Consider the following 6234-nt stretch of genomic DNA (forward strand, 5'->3'; position numbering starts at 1 on the left):
AATCGAACGCCCCCCTGTAGTCCCCGGTGTCTCAGATTGGACCAGGCTGACCCAAGACACCCCTCAGAGGCCTCAGCCCGAATTGTGCGTGCGAAGCGCGGCCAGCTCTGCGCAAACTTTGCGTCACGGGAGGGAGGAGGGCAGTTTTCCCCGCAAGGGAAAGGTAATTCCAGGGCGCATAGTTGACCCCCTCCGAGGGAAAAGTCACCCAGGAGGCTGACACCCTCCTCCAGTTCTTCCCTCCAACCAGCCTCCAGGCTGTTTGGGGAGTTGCCTTTTGAAGTTCGATTTATCTTTGAAACATTCAATAAAAAATGGTGAGGCCATGACAGTCTTTGGTCTCCTGCCCTCCCCACCCCAGCCTCGCCTCGGAGGTGTGTGTGTGTGTGTGTGTGTGTGTGTTGGGGGCGGGGGGGGGGGGATTTAGGGAGGACGGGAAGGTTCTCCAGGCCTTTGCTTGCCCCAGGGGCCTTGACTTGAGGACGCAGCCGGAGCCTGCCTGGCGGCTGCCGCCCTCCCTCCCCTTCCCTGGAGCCCGCCAGCCCGGCCCCAAGTCCCTGTCACCTTCGGGCCCCTTGAATGGCCGACAAGGAGGACCCCCCCCTCCCCGCCCTCATGCTGTACTTGGAAGGGGATAGAGGTCGAGACCTTTTGGAGAGGGGGGCATAGCCCCTTCCATCTCCAACCAGGCACGTGGGGAGCCCCATAGCCTCTCCTGCGCTGTCTCCCGGGGTGGGAGGGAAAACATTCAGGGTCGGAGGTGAGGGGTGGGGGGGAGCTTTGCAAGGCTTGGGGATCTTTGGGGCGCTAGCTCCCCGGAGGGTCCGAAGATTTCCCGGGCGTGCGCCCTACGCGCAGCGGCCGCAGCCGACTGGGACTGGTTGTTGGCCCAACGATTACGCGCGGTGCCTGCTCCCCGGGAAGGTGGCAGTCGGCTCGGGGTGCTCGGCAGCGCTCTCCCCGAGCCGGGGGGTGGGGGATGGGGGGGCGAAAACAGCCTCAACCTCAAGGAGGGCAGGAATGCTCTTCTTTCACGGTCCAGATTTGCTCACCTCCTCCCCACCTCACCCCCCAAATTCTGGGACGGTGCTCAGACATGTATCTAGCCTCTCCCAGTGCTTGCCTTTTTTTTTTTTTTTTAAATCTCCCGTGTATCTTATTTGTATATAGTGATGTTAATGAGTAACTCTGGTGGCGCTGATGGACTGGGGGTGAGCGGCTCGCAATCTCTCTGGATTTCGTTGCCTATTACTCACCTGGCGCCGGTCGCAATCTCGCCGCGGGCTTTATGGTGGCGGCGGCCGCCGCGGAGGCCACTTGGGGCCGGCGCCTTCGCCTTTTTTTTCCCCCGAGCTTCGAGTGCCACCTATCTGTCTGGCTCGCGAACGCGCCCCGGTGGCCGCCGCTTGCTCGGCTCCCCAGTGCCTCCCGGGTTCCGGAGCTCGGACGTCTCACCTTTGCCCCTTCTCATCCTCGCCAACCCCAGTCCAGGCTCCCCTCCTCCTCTGCCCCCCGCGCCACCCCCCACCTCTCACCCCAACGTCGGAAGAAGCCGCCGTCGTCTCTTTCCTGGATATCGCTTTCACTCCTGTTTGGGCCTCAGATGAGAAAAACAGTCCTTCCCGACTTCGGGTTTCCAAAGAGCCTTCGGAAATTCAATGAGGGGGATCCTCTCTCATAATTTTCTCCCAAGTACCTTGCCGCTCCGTGTAGAAACCTCTACCAGTTCCCCCGACCCTGTCGGGCAGGGGATAACCTGAGTTCATGCTGGGTAGATGGCGAGAGAAAGGATTCCCCCTCCCCAATATACACCACTGAGATTCGACCCTGGATGCAACTCCCCTTTGCCTGATTAGCTTTCTCTTTCTTTCTTTACAACTCTGTTTTGGTTTGGTTTGGTTTTTTTCGGTTTCTACCCTGGCCGCGTCTACAGGGACGAAGGGCACATGGCTCTCGTGAGCAGCGGTCCGTAAAGGGCCCGGGCCGGGGTCAGCTACCGCAGCCTGCAGGGCCGAGCGACTTAGTGATTTGTAGATTTAAGGTGACAAATGCGGGTGCCGGCCTGAGCCCTCCGGCCCCCGCCCTTTGGGAAGGTCGTCTCCAAGCCGGGCTGCGCCCAGGCGTCTGAGACCGGCGGAGCGGGGAGGGCGCGGGCTCGTTTTTTTTGCTGTGCTCAGAGCCGCGGGTGAAGGCGTCCGGGTTCCTGCTGACCTCCCGGCGCTAATTGCAGGGGCCGAAGGGCGCGCTCGGCAGAGGCCGGGGTCACGACCCTGCGCTCCCTCCTCCCAGGTCTCGACAAGCCCGAAGAAGCCGGGGGTGCGCACGCGGGGTTGCGAGTGCGAGTGCGCGTGTGTGCAGAGCCTCCCTCTGGATCTGCGCTGTACTGGAACCCACCCCTCCTTTGTGGGGCGAGTTCCCGGCGCGTAGGCCCTTACAGAAATTCCATCCACGAAGGAAAACCCTTGTCCTGACCTTTCCCCTAAGCCAGCAGACAGGCAGCCGCCTTTGGGCGCTGCAAGAGGCTTCAAACGCTTCGCGTCCGTGCGCTTTTCTGCCTCGCTGGTTTCCAAATTTGACCTCACGGCAACCAGCCAAGAGAGTGGCTATTCGAGTGTAGATGCGAGGCCGCGATCGCGACCTGGCTCTTATACACATAGCTCTAGAAAGTTCATACCTATGGGTAGCTCTTTGGGCGTTCTGGGGCCGGGAGCTACAGGTGTTAGAAGTAGATGCGTGTGCGCGCGCGTGTACGTACTTGTGCGTGCTCCACCAGTAGACGTCTCTTTCAATTTGTATTTCGAAGTTCCTGCGCAAGACAGTTCCGGATGTAGATGCCTTTGGTTGTTTTATAATCAAGATGCGTATAATCAACATGTATATGTTGCAGATGTCGGCGTTCAAAGTACACGGAACAGCAATAATAAAATGAGCTGGCATACCAGCATACCAGGGGCCCGTGCACAAGCTAGGTACTCGGTTCAGGCACCCCACAAAAGAGATCTCCTTCAACACCGCCTCACAATTAACCCTATGGTGTGTGAGGACGACCTTTATGCCTTGTTTTACAAAGGAGGGAACTGAGGCTCAGAACAGTGAAATCACTAACCCAAGAGCACCCGGGACACTGTGTAGCCAGGATTCGAGACCAAGTGGGCCCCAGAATCCAGTGGAACCACTGTCTCTAGTTCAGGTGGAGATGTACGTACCTGCGGTGTGTATATCCAAGACGTAGAGAACTCTACGGGCGTGTTCTGGATTTCGGTGTGCGTCTCACGCGCTTTTCATACGAGAACATTTTACATTTCTTCGGGCGTCTCTCGTGCAGTGAGAAAGTGCAGTTTCTATCTCGGCGTCCTTACAGAACATTTTACATTTCTCCGGCCCTCTCTCTCCCGTGCGGTACCGTCGAGGAGGAGACCGCACGCTCGGGACCCTGGTTCCCAGGCGGATGAAGCGAAGGTTGGCTGGTGACAAAACCCCACTTACAAATACTTGCGGCGGGGCCCGGAAGCTGATACAGTGTTCTCGTCCCGATCTGAGTCGCTAGGGACAGGGAGTTACAACCGCGCGGGCGCGCGCCAGGGCAGCAGGGAGACCACGCTAACTCCAGTTGCCCTCTCCCGCCGGGTGGGAGAGCGAGGCTCGGGCTTTGGGTGTCTCAGGCTTTTCACCACCGGCCTCCGATCCTCCCCTGCGTCCCTAGCACTTGCTGAGCTCCATCTGCCCGGGCGCGAAGGCCGGAGACTGCAGGTGGGGACCCTGCCGGCACAAGAATCGTTTATTCCTTCCTGGTTCGACCCTTCTCAGCTTCCAGGAACTTAAGCAAATTTGTTTCCTCGGCCCCTCGTTCTCTCAACTCTTTGGCCCCAGGTGGGAGCCGAGCGCTCGGCTAGTGGGGAGATAGATCCGCTAGAGGCGGGAGAAGGGATACGGAGGGCGCAGCCCCACGCAAGAAAGGGGGTGCCTGGTTATGAGACAGCGCGTCCCAGGTTCCCCAGCCTGGGCAACTGTAGGCCCCATGCACCCAAGGAGCCGAGGCCCGGGTCTGACTGCAGGCTGGGCGGGGAGGGCTGTGGGGTACGGGGAGGACACAACACATTGCTCGGGTAGGGAATAGGGACCCGTCTTCCTTGCGCCCAAGACGCAAGGCGCTTTCTGTCCCGCGGCTGGGCTGAAGTCAGGCGGCCTGTGCCGGTCCGATCGCGCAGCTTCGGGGCAGTCCCTGGCGGGGGGAGGGGGGGAGGGACTTAGAAAAGGGACATTGGTACCGTCCGAGCCGTCCGGCTCTCCACACCCCCCATCCCCCCATCCCCCCAGCCCAACGATCCGAGTCAGCCAGTCTATTTGAGCTTTTGAAATGCGATCCCCCGCGCCACTTCGGTCTCCCGCTAATGGCCCGGGCTCTGGTTTCGGGTTGGGGGATCGCACCCGGAGGAGAGGGGCTGCTTCCCCGGGGCCCGCGCCAGCCCGCCCCTGTCTAGGCGCTCTTCCCGCCGGCGCAGCGGGCCCAGGACGGTACGCCCCCTGCCCCTTCAAGGTCTCCAAAGCGTCAAGGACACCCAGGCACGGAACTGACACTCGTGCACTGACTTCCTTCTTGCCACTTTCGCTCCTTGCCGCCCACCCCAGTCCCCAGTGCGGGCGTCTTTGACGTCACTTTTTTTTCTTTTTGTGCCGGGACCAGGCACCCCTCACCTTCCCAGGAGCTCCAGGGGAGCACCCGCTGTCACGGCTCGTTACTTTAGTCGCCTCCACGCCCCAATCCTCCCAACCCGAGGTGTGAGCCTGTTACTGTTACGGAGCCAGCGTTACAGTGTGTCTGCCGGATGGTGTACCCACACCCCAACGCTACCTTGTCCCAGGCGCCCCTCTCCCGAAGGCCTGCACCCTTTAGCTATGGACATTCTTTAGGGTGAAGGCTCTCAGCTGGAGGCCAGAGCACTTGGCTTCAGCGGATCCCCAGAAACCACAAAAGTTTGTTACTGTGCATATATGCAGATTTGGGGGGAGGGAACCTGACAATTTTCCTCAGTTTCTCAGGCATGTCTGAACCCAACCAAATTAAGGTGCACTCACTGCTCTGAGGACGAAAAGAAATGGGGGGAGAGTTTAGGGTGGGTCCTGGAAACCCTTGTCTTGGCCAGGTCGAATTTAGGGTTAGGGACTAGCTCCAGCTCTCTCCTTACCCTTCTCACCTTCTCCAAGGACACAATTTCCTTGCTTATTTTGAAGCTAAGCTTCCAGATCCGGAAAGCCTCAAGCCTTGTCTAATTAGATGACTAATTAATGATATTAACTTATCAACCACATGATTATGAACAGTCATTATCACGCCCAATGACTTCTGTGTTAATTTCCTGTTGCTAAGGTCAACCCCACTCAACTAGCACAGGTAATCAAAGGAAACCACTTTTCATAAAACAAAATTGCTTTTTACTACACGTCCTCCTCCTCCTCAAGATCTAGGGCAAGGGGAAACACAGAGGAGTCTCCTTTGTGGAGAGACCTTTGGGGTCCGGGTTAGGGGCTCCCCTGCATCACCAGCCATCCCCACGTACACCATGGGGATCTGGCAGCTTTCATCTTTGTTCACATCTTCTGAAGAACTTCGTTTGTAAAATTAAAACCACATCTGGTGGTATTGGGGACCTGAATTTTGGAAGATAGACGCGTATGTGTTGGCAGGGGGAACAGTTTGGGGTCTGAGGGTCACCTGAGCCTTTTCTCCAGGGCGGAAAAAAAAAAAAAAAGAACAAGGTGAAGGCTGGGATCTCTTCCAATGCAGAAATTTCCCTTTATCTTTACTGCCCAGCAGAGCCTAGAACAAAGTAGGCACCTACCCAAAGTGTGTGTGAGGCCAGCCTAAACATGCTTAGGAACCCCATTAACTTGGAAGGCTGAGGTTACAGTGGAAATGTTTTAAAACGTCGCCTGCGTTTTTCTCTGTCATGCTTCCCTCTTTTGTTTTATTTAAGCAAACACACCAACCACACATGAACATTTACCAGCACTTAAAGAAACGTCCTAAACAGGGCAGAATGTTTGAGGAAAGAGGGAAGGGTTCTCTTGTTTCCTCCTCTCTGATAAAGTAAGACCCCAGGGGAAGCCCCTCATCCCCCCAGGCCTTGCCTAAATGAACCCCTTTTGGTCGTACTTGGCCACTTCGAGATGGATTTCATCCTGGCATCAGGACAAGATGGATTTCATACGAGGTGATGTAAGCAGAGGCTCCCA

Source organism: Delphinus delphis, chromosome 13 (assembly GCF_949987515.2).
Source record: "Delphinus delphis chromosome 13, mDelDel1.2, whole genome shotgun sequence".
NCBI classification, from domain to species: Eukaryota; Metazoa; Chordata; class Mammalia; order Artiodactyla; family Delphinidae; genus Delphinus; species Delphinus delphis.